Here is a 9,298-nt window from a genome sequence, read left to right as displayed (position 1 = left end):
TTTTGTGGCCCGCGACATCTTTCATTATAAACGCAATTACTAATGACACGGTACTATTACAAATTAGTTTAGATACTTAGCTCTTTTGTCGCACCGTCTCTGTTTCGTTCGATTGCTCAATACTCATTCTTAAAGGTCAACTGCATCTTCAAAATGACTTCACCTTATTTCGTACATTATGTGGTTAGGATTATGAATAAAATAATGAAAATTGAAATTACCTGATAGTTTTCAAGTAATTTGAATTACAAATCGAAATTCCGGAAAACGGAAACGAAATCACCCAGCCGTGAAATGACGTCAAGTAGTTGACACAACAAAAGTCCTTGTTATTTCTGTTGGCTGTTAGGTGGGATTATTGCTTAGATTTGCTGTGGATTTGGGTCTTTGAGTGGGATCATGAAAGCTGTGAAGGAGACAATTCATAGAGTCAGATGTTATGTCGCGTATGGTTGGTCCAATACGCAATATGCCGTGCCTACAATGCATTGACATCGCTGCCAAAACCCATCCATATACCGACAGGCGACCGGACGCCATTAAGACCAAAAGTGCGGACTTATAGACAACCAAAGGCAGAGTCATTTTCAAATGCGAATCACTATCAAGTATCTTGCTTCAATGAAGTATCCGAGAAACGCAACACGCAAGAAAACTGACTACTGAACACGGGCAACTCTTGCCGACGTACTGCAGTAGTGCCGTTCAGACTTTATTTCCACTCACCAGTGAAATTGTGGTAATGTCAGAGCAACGCACTTCTAAAGCTATACAAAGTGTCCGAAATCGGTAAGTGAAAATGTACTGTGTCAGCTATAGTTTTGTAAGAGTGTAACTAACTGCTTATAGTAGTATTGACTGCACTACAAAAAAAAATTAGACAAATTTGGTCTCAAAATTAGACAAATTTGGTCTCAAATTTAAGAAATGAGGATGATTTGGTCTCATTTTACCACCCACTCACCATAAATGCTATTTTCGACTCAGACAACCATATATATATTGATCTGAATAGTACATGTGAGTAGTAAGTGGCATGTACCTTGATAACTATATCTAGTGAATATCTTGTAAACTCCTTAGTGCAGTATCATCCCATCACTGCAAATTCTGGTCTCTCATTCTTCCCCTTCGCTCAGACCCTAACATTGCAAAGGATGCCCCCAAAGCACCCCAACTATTTTCGATCGATTCCGGTCTTACTTTTAAGACAGAAAGTACTTGGTAAGACTAATTTGTCTTTAAGACTTTTTCTGCTAAAAAATCGATTTGAGACATTGAGACCAAACTTGTCTAATTTTTTTTTGTAGTGTATAGCTCGAAGCGAAAACCCGTCCACGAACTCCGGACCGTCAAAAATCCAGTTTCTATATGCGCAAATGAATTTATTGAATTCATGGGACTGTGATGGAAATATACATATTGAAACTGATATTATACGAGAAAAACAAATTGTTTTTAACATAAATACCCGCTTGAACCTTTCTCTATAGGAAATGATCATGAATTCTAGGAAAAAGGTAATGCAGAGGCGTCCAGGTCCGCTAATCTAATTGACGAACCTACGGGGCTCGTTCACTTTCGGACCAAAAATCAATTTTCTCCATAAGGATGTAGTAGAATTGGTCCTCAAGTGAACGAGCCCCGTCCCGGTCCGTATTGGGGCGCGTGTAGTCGCGTTTGTCGCGGGCGGACAGGGGTATCGGCGGTTGTTTTTGTTGTATTTCTGCGTATTCGGGTCGGATTCCGTTGCATATTTTGTTTGTGATTTTTTGCCGAGAACATATTAAAAAATTAATAAGAATGTTCGTGGTATCAGAGGATTTACTCAGATATCTACACCATCGAATGTTTACTTTCGACATAGAAGCACTGTTGGAGCTCAAAAACTACCCATGCTTTCCAAATGAAAACCTGATTTTCAGTGCTGACATAAATGTATCACCGGCCCATCTGCATCCAGAGGCCTGCCCTTCTCTTTTCAAAGCCTGAATCTGATCCTTGTTGAAAAAACCTTCCTATCCTCCTCCATATGTTCCTTGTTATCCGAGCTTACATCCAAGTTCCAAAACGATCATAAATTGTGCAATTCCGCTATTAATCACAGCATTTGGGTAGCCTATCTTGTATGGTTTTCATTGTGTATTTGTATCGTCAAAATGCTACAATTAATTTCACAATGATTTCGCATTACCAGCGATTTCAAGCGCGCAATTTCTTCGTCTTTCTCCTGACACCGGCCTTTTAGCTGCAAATTGTAAGATGGGTGACTTTATATCGTATTGGGTTGGGTGGTCTATGCTGTTACAGTATGTATGCGGAAAGTTTCTATTGGCCATATTGAATCTTACTAGCTCCATCTCCTGCTTCAACAGGATACAATTCTCACAAGAAGCCTTTATGTTGAGATTCTAAATATATCGCCATATGTAGGCCTACAATTCGTTGATGCAGCCCAGAAATGCATTTTGCTGTGGTAGTCCGGGGTGATCTGAAATAAAAACGACCAGCAGACAACGAAAATACATAAATTCACCTTGGTTTCTATGTCCAATATCTCCCAGTTGCGGGCGTAATCCCATAAATATCACTGCCAATATGACCGAAAACTACAGCCTCCCACATAGGTTCAGGCTGTTTTTGTGGCCTTTTGAGACCAAAATGGATGCCGCAACGTAACAGTGGCATGACGCAACAATGACCTCGCACTTCTTGCCCTTCTACATTCTTCGGGCGTAACCATACTGTATACTTTTTCGCTCTTCATTTTCGCCTTTGGTGGGAGGGATTCGAGCCCCGGCGGCGGCGCGGCGGCGAGGCAAGCACAGTGCTTATACCCATTAGGCCACGACGCCCTCGAGAGCGGGAGACGATACGCGGCAATTCGAATTCGCACGCTCGCGTCATCCGCTGGAGGTCTCTCGCATAATCCCGCGGTTCCCGCCGTCCGCGAGCGGGCTCGTAGTTTGGGGCCGGGCGAACACAATGGCACGGGCACTCAAAAATGAACAGAGTAACAATTTTAAAGATTCTAATCGTGTAGTGATACCTGATTTCTTAGCGTACTGAAATTAGACGATCCTGTCGCTAAGAGTTAATTTATAGTTTCGAAGTAATTTCCCAACGCGTTGCGGCATACGAAGCGGGGTGCGTCATTGTATATGAGATATCTGTGAAGTCGTGGTCGAGCCGCGGCAACAGTGACAATGGATGCGCAATAGGACTGTTGAAAAATAACCTTTATTTCTGAATCTTGCTGGTTACGTGATTAAATCGATAAAACGACGTACACCAGATTCGAATTCATTCAGCATGAAAATTTTGAATTCCAAGCATTTTGAATTCCAATCCGTAGAAGTGGAGTGATTTCAATTTTTCTTTGATAAATCTTTGATAATTCCGGGAAATATCCTTGATCGGTGGATCATCCCAGAATTATCATCAAAAATGCGCAATTAAACGGGTACGCTCGAAAAATATACCTGTCCTGTCGCGATTACATTTAATCCGATGCGAAACTGACATTTTATTCGCTGTGGCCACTCTACATGTATAATTTGTATGCATTTCAACTTTCCACGCCGTTCTCATTGATAATCGAACACTCGACACGACTCGAAGCCCAATACACATTGTCGTCTACTTATGACCCGTCGTTTCTAAAAGCTTATCGCTCTTTCAATTTAGAGTCCCAATTTCCAGCGCGGCGCTCGACGCTCAGGCTATCGCTCTCCCCCGTGGCGAGCGAGGGCCGATCAAAATGGGCTTTTGCCGCGTTGTAGTACTGGTTGGCGACGTGGCAGAACCGGGCTGCGGTCATCGCCTGACAGGTCTGAACTGGCCCTCAGACGAGCGCGGGTCAGATGGGGCTGCGGGTCTTGCTAGCTACGCGAAACGCGGCTTTAGGAAGTAGAAGTGTTAATTTTGCACAGCTCGATCGAGCCGCCCCGTCGTCGAAAACCGGTCGTTTACGCAGCCGTCTCGCGCGGATCCGGAACTTGCGCGCCGGTCAGCGCGCGAACACGTTCCGCCCCGCAAACCGATTCGGATCGGTCGGCCACTTCCGGGGTCGGCGCCACGGCCCGGGTCACGACGAACACTAGCACAGAAAGCCGTGCCCCGACCGGCGGCGTCGGCCGTCGCCGAGAGCTTCATCGTTTCGTTCGCGTCTGCTCGTTCGGCAGTCGTTGGTTATATACGTATGTGGTATGGTAGTCATCGAAGTATTATTATTGTTTACACTCACGTGCATGTGCAAATAACTGAAATATGTATGCTTGAAAAACTTGTAAGTAGAAGTGTACGTAGTCTGAAATAAAAACACTTGAAAATCAATTAAGAAAAAAATATCTATAAATGCATTAGTTACTATAAAGGGAGTTCATAACCTGCTGACTTCATGACGTATGATGGTTATATATCGCTGACCTCCTATTAATGGAAGAGTTGCTATTACTTTTGAAAATACACTTCTTTTTGTGTACGGTACATGTGCGGTCATGTAATCATATTAGTTACTTTAGTTATTGAATGAGGAGTGTCAGATATCTGTGACTGAACCTAACAATATTGACCGCTCAGTAAAAGATGAAAACTTATCACTATCGTAAAGTTAGGTAGGATGCAGTTGGCAATCCGTCATTTTTATGATACTTTCGAACAGCATTTGGTATAGGTCTACTGCCTTCGATTCGACTTTGTTATAAAACTCAGTGATATTTTTACTCCTGCTCTAGATTCCTGCAATGATGAAGTTGACGCATTCATTAAAGCAAGACCAGAAACGGCCGAGTCGACCAAGTCTATTGTGATGATTCATCCTCATTCGACAAACGGCATCGTCAAAATTAGTTGAAAGAAGCTATTGCTGGACACAAAACTCTATATTTCTCTCCCTGACACAGTAGTACTGTTGATGGATTGGTTACGTTGCATTTATTATTTTCAATACAAATATTCCTTCACGAAGCATTGTAAAATTGAAATCCTTTGAAAGTACTGGATTTGATCGGATGCGCAGACAGGATTTTTCGTTGGCTTTTGTTGCAGAATCCCAGTGGCCAGCAAACAAAATTTCCGTGTACAGTTTTTCTCAGCTTCCTGAAAAGCGTAATTGTTGTGTTACTGACGGGTAATTATTTGGCACCCGACTCAACATTTCATGTGAATGAGACTCATTCGCTCATGCATCAAACTGGATGTTATAATTATATGACAATATTCCTGTTGATATCTATAGCGAGACAATCTCCAATACATACTCTTGATTGAAATCCTGATAATGCTGTGATGCACTAATAATTCATTCGTTGCTCGAGGGACCTGTTTGCAGCACTTCAACTCTCCCCTGTTAGTTTGCATAAGTTGGCAACCTCCATCCTCTCAACTGTAATTGATAATACCAAGATTAATAACTGGAAGGAGGTTCTCCACCAACTTACACATACCGGTGTATTTCATTTGGTCTAGACAAGCGGCTTAAGCTGAACAAGCTAGGCTGATCATACTATATATCACTAACATCCTTAGGTTATAGTCATCAATAATCATACTCAAACGACCCCTCGTTTTCGGAGCAGCAAGAAGTTCCACTGATATGGGATCGAGCACATCAACACTTGAAACGTGTCCTCGTTTCAACATTACTTTCGTAAGTGAGAGGAAAAAGCATACTTACATTCGACACCTGAGTACTCGGACTCGCCTGGTGAATCCATTACAAGCGAAACCTCCGCCATAACTAACTAAAATAAGCGCCCTGCTACTGCAAGACCGCCAACCCTATAGCATACATCTGCAGCGGCCAGAAGCGATGTCAACTACATGACGTCACAATGAACATTCCGCTTTTTCTGTAAACATACCAATATTGGGACTTTCGGTCCAAATTACGGCAATTTCCGATTAGTTTGAAATACGGAAAGTCGGCCATTTCGGTATGAAAAAAAATTCTGAACATGATTCCGCAAAGTTGTCTATGAAGATGCAGTTGACCTTTAAAGACAAACCGGGGGTACGCGCCCTCTTTGGTGCGTGAAGCATCTGAAGGGGGCGCGAAGGTGCGGTCAACTGAAAAAAAATTTTGCACTGCGCGCAATTTATCCCCAATTCATAGTTATTCCTCTGTGTATAGTCCGAATTTCATATTTGAGAATTCTCTGATCAACGGCTATAACCTTCCATGCCATCAAACTAGCGAGCATTCTGGTTGCATTTTGTTATATGACGATAAGGGGGCACGAAATGTTTCCCTATCAAAAGGGGGGGCGTGACTAAAAAATGTTTGAGACCCACTGCTTCAACGTGCTCTCGTTTCTTGATATATGCTCGACTTCAGATTGTTGTTGTTATTTGGCGTTATTCAGCTGGACTCTGGTTCAAGAGAATCCCGCTACTTAGTAGGCCTACACTTTTAAAGAGTGTTTGACTCACTGCGAACGGTTGTTGAGATTGCCGACGACGTTACAGACGCATCGTTTAAAATTGCTTCGAATATCGCTAAACCCAAGAAATCTGATATAGAAGGTGTGATTTCAATAAAATCGTAACATACTTTGCGAATATTTGCTGTTTCCGGAACTTAGCAGCAAGGACAACATCACCTGACAAATTTCGAACATACAATCGTCTGATTCAATCCTGACCAGACGAGTAACATCAATATCAGTCAATCTTTTATCGCCTGTTCTGAAACACGTTGCCGCGTAGACTACTTTTACGCAGCCTTGGATGAATCCACCGACATTGTATAACTAATTATCTGGTTAAATTTCATCAGAGTGGACATATATGCAGAGAAATACTGGCTGGGCAAACGTGGGGAGGGGACCAGCGAAAAATATCAACTTGACAAAGCTGACTTCTGTAACTATTGGTACAGTGCCTTAGGCATGAACGGAAAGGAGAGATGTTGATAGTTTTGCTCAGAAATGCCCCCAAACACCAGACTTCTTCTCATATCACTCAGAGCTCAATGTGATAATGGTCTCTGTAACGCAAAAGTTATAGTAATTTTATACTTGCTCGCCCACGCATTGGATAAAAGAGCTCGGCTCTCTGGTGGAAGGATTTGAAGTTGCATATACCGACTTGACAACGAATGTAATGCATGCTACATGAAGGGATTTACATGCGCCGCTAGAAGATACATATTCTCACAAGCAGCAGCAGCAAACTTACGAACGCTGTTCATTATTACTTTATAATGCATAGAAATGTACTAAATGCTGGTATACGACTGGTAAATCGGCTACAATAGCCTAAATTTATTAGTAGCCCATGAATACCAGGTAACATAGTTCTGCGGCCCGCAGCGTCTTTTGCTGTTAAAATGCGGCCCGTTATACAAGGGAAGTTGAGAACCCCTGCTATACGGTAATATCAAATTATCAACATGCAAATTGCAAATCCAAACTCGACGGGACAGGGGATATAAGACCGAGACGTGACGAAAAGAGGCGGTAGTAACGAATTGCTTAAGTAAGTATTGCCTCCATGCAGCTGGGGCCGGCCCCGAAGGGCCGGGCCTGGTTGTCCAGCCAACAAGTCCCTGCTGAAGAGATTCGGTGTGGTAAACATAGAAGATAATATGCTGAAACTAGAAATCGCCAAGTTTATGTATCAGTTCCACTGCGGCCATTGTCCCGAATATTTCAGCGACTTCTTTGCCGCGGACTCAAAAGGGCACAAGTAGCCTACAACACACGCGCGTCCACATCGTCCAAATATTATATGATCGACCGAAAAGATCATCGGTCTATCAAATATGTCGGACCTGATGTGTGGAACAGTATCCCGCCGGCCATCCGATAGCCAGGGTTGTAACCAAGTCACAAGTTTCCGAGTCACAAGTCAATCGCACTTTTATAGTGTTGACTCGAGTCAAGTCGATGGTCATTTTCAATTCGCCCCCGAGTCAAGTCCGAGTCCAAGTCATCGAGCAGAGGTTCGAGTCCGAGTCATGGGATAATGACTCGAGTCCGAGTCCAAGTCATCGTGTTGACTGCTCAGTTTCCAGTTAAAGTATTGTTAAACTCACTGTTATAACTATATTGGGTGCTATCGAATGGTTCTAATTTATAATATACTAATTTTCCTCACTTTTAATCGTTTTTGGTTGCATTTTCAAGTACCAGTACCAATAGACAAAGCCCCAATAGGGTGGTTACTTTACCATTCTTCGAGATTACAATGAAATGTCGGTCTTGGCCGTCTGAGTCTCGAGTCATATGATTTGGTTCGAGTCATGCGCAATGACTCGAGTCCAAGTCGAGTCGACTCATTTCCGTATTTTGAGGAAATGACTCGAGTCAAGTCGAGTCATCAGAAAATCGTGACTCGAGTCATTACAACCCTGCCGATAGCCGACGAGCATGCCCACATTTCATGTCGATGTACAAACTACAAAATGAATACTCGTCCATCCTCACGGTTACTGGACCACGACCTGACCTATCGATCTCGCCTTCCATGACATGCCACCCCATTTCTTGTCGCTTGCTTTTTCCATACTATGTTATTTACTTTTCATTCAGTGTGCATGCCTCCTCTTGACATCGCCTCGGCAAAGGTGGGTGCATGATTTCATAGAGTACCTCCAAGTCGCTTCTATACACCTTCCTATCTGTTCATTGTATCGCATTTTGTGGTGTATTGAACTGATAAAAATTGCTAATAAGCCAATGAGGATACCTGCTTACTATGGTGCTGTGGTTATGTGGTTATATGCTTCTAAACAATGATATAGATATGAATATGTTTCTAAAGTACTTCCATTTCTACTTGAACAGAATCTTAGGCCAAACTACGTACTTCCTATTGTTTGGATTTAAGTATGTGTGAGATATTTATAAAAACCGTATAAATCAGTCATTACAGTAGCAGCAGAATTTATATTTACTAGGCTTAATTGCACCTATATTTAACGTCATCATAGCAATACCATAGCCTCTACAAAGGCTATATGCTGTTACCCTCGACCTAATCTACTTTTCGAAACTACTTACTTGGTAACCTAGGTTTTATTTATCACTATCGAGAAAGAACAGACTGCATTTTCGCTATAGTTACAAATATGATTGCTAATATTTCAGCAAAATTATGTCCTTATACCACTGAATATGCACTTGATGACATGAACGACGTGTCCGATGGTCAAGTAGAATTGATATTCTTTGGCAGCTTGAACATCATATCTATATTCTAGGTAGGTTAAATACATTTGTGTTTTCCCCCTGTTGCGGTTTGACAGGCTATCCAATATTATTGCGGAACCCCACTAGTCTGCACTCGAGATTAC

General features: G+C 42.3%; 2 long non-coding RNA genes across 2 annotated transcripts; one reads left to right on the top strand and one right to left on the bottom strand.

Moving 5' to 3' along the window:
* LOC145454298 (uncharacterized) lies at positions 1-4,971 on the top strand. The gene is made up of 2 exons (XR_013920092.1): positions 1-789; positions 4,737-4,971. It is a non-coding gene; the product is annotated as an uncharacterized LOC145454298 (long non-coding RNA).
* On the bottom strand, positions 4,917-5,671 carry LOC145454297 (uncharacterized). The gene is made up of 2 exons (XR_013920091.1): positions 5,262-5,671; positions 4,917-5,100 (listed from the first exon to the last, which is right to left on the bottom strand). It is a non-coding gene; the product is annotated as an uncharacterized LOC145454297 (long non-coding RNA).
* Between the last annotated feature and the right edge of the window lie 3,627 nt (positions 5,672-9,298).

This window comes from Botryllus schlosseri, chromosome 13 (assembly GCF_051294905.1).
Source record: "Botryllus schlosseri isolate E-star chromosome 13, Bs_hap1, whole genome shotgun sequence".
NCBI lineage: Eukaryota > Metazoa > Chordata > Ascidiacea > Stolidobranchia > Styelidae > Botryllus > Botryllus schlosseri.
The sequence above is the reverse complement of the archived record's forward strand: the minus strand, read 5'-3'. Positions and strand labels throughout refer to the sequence as shown.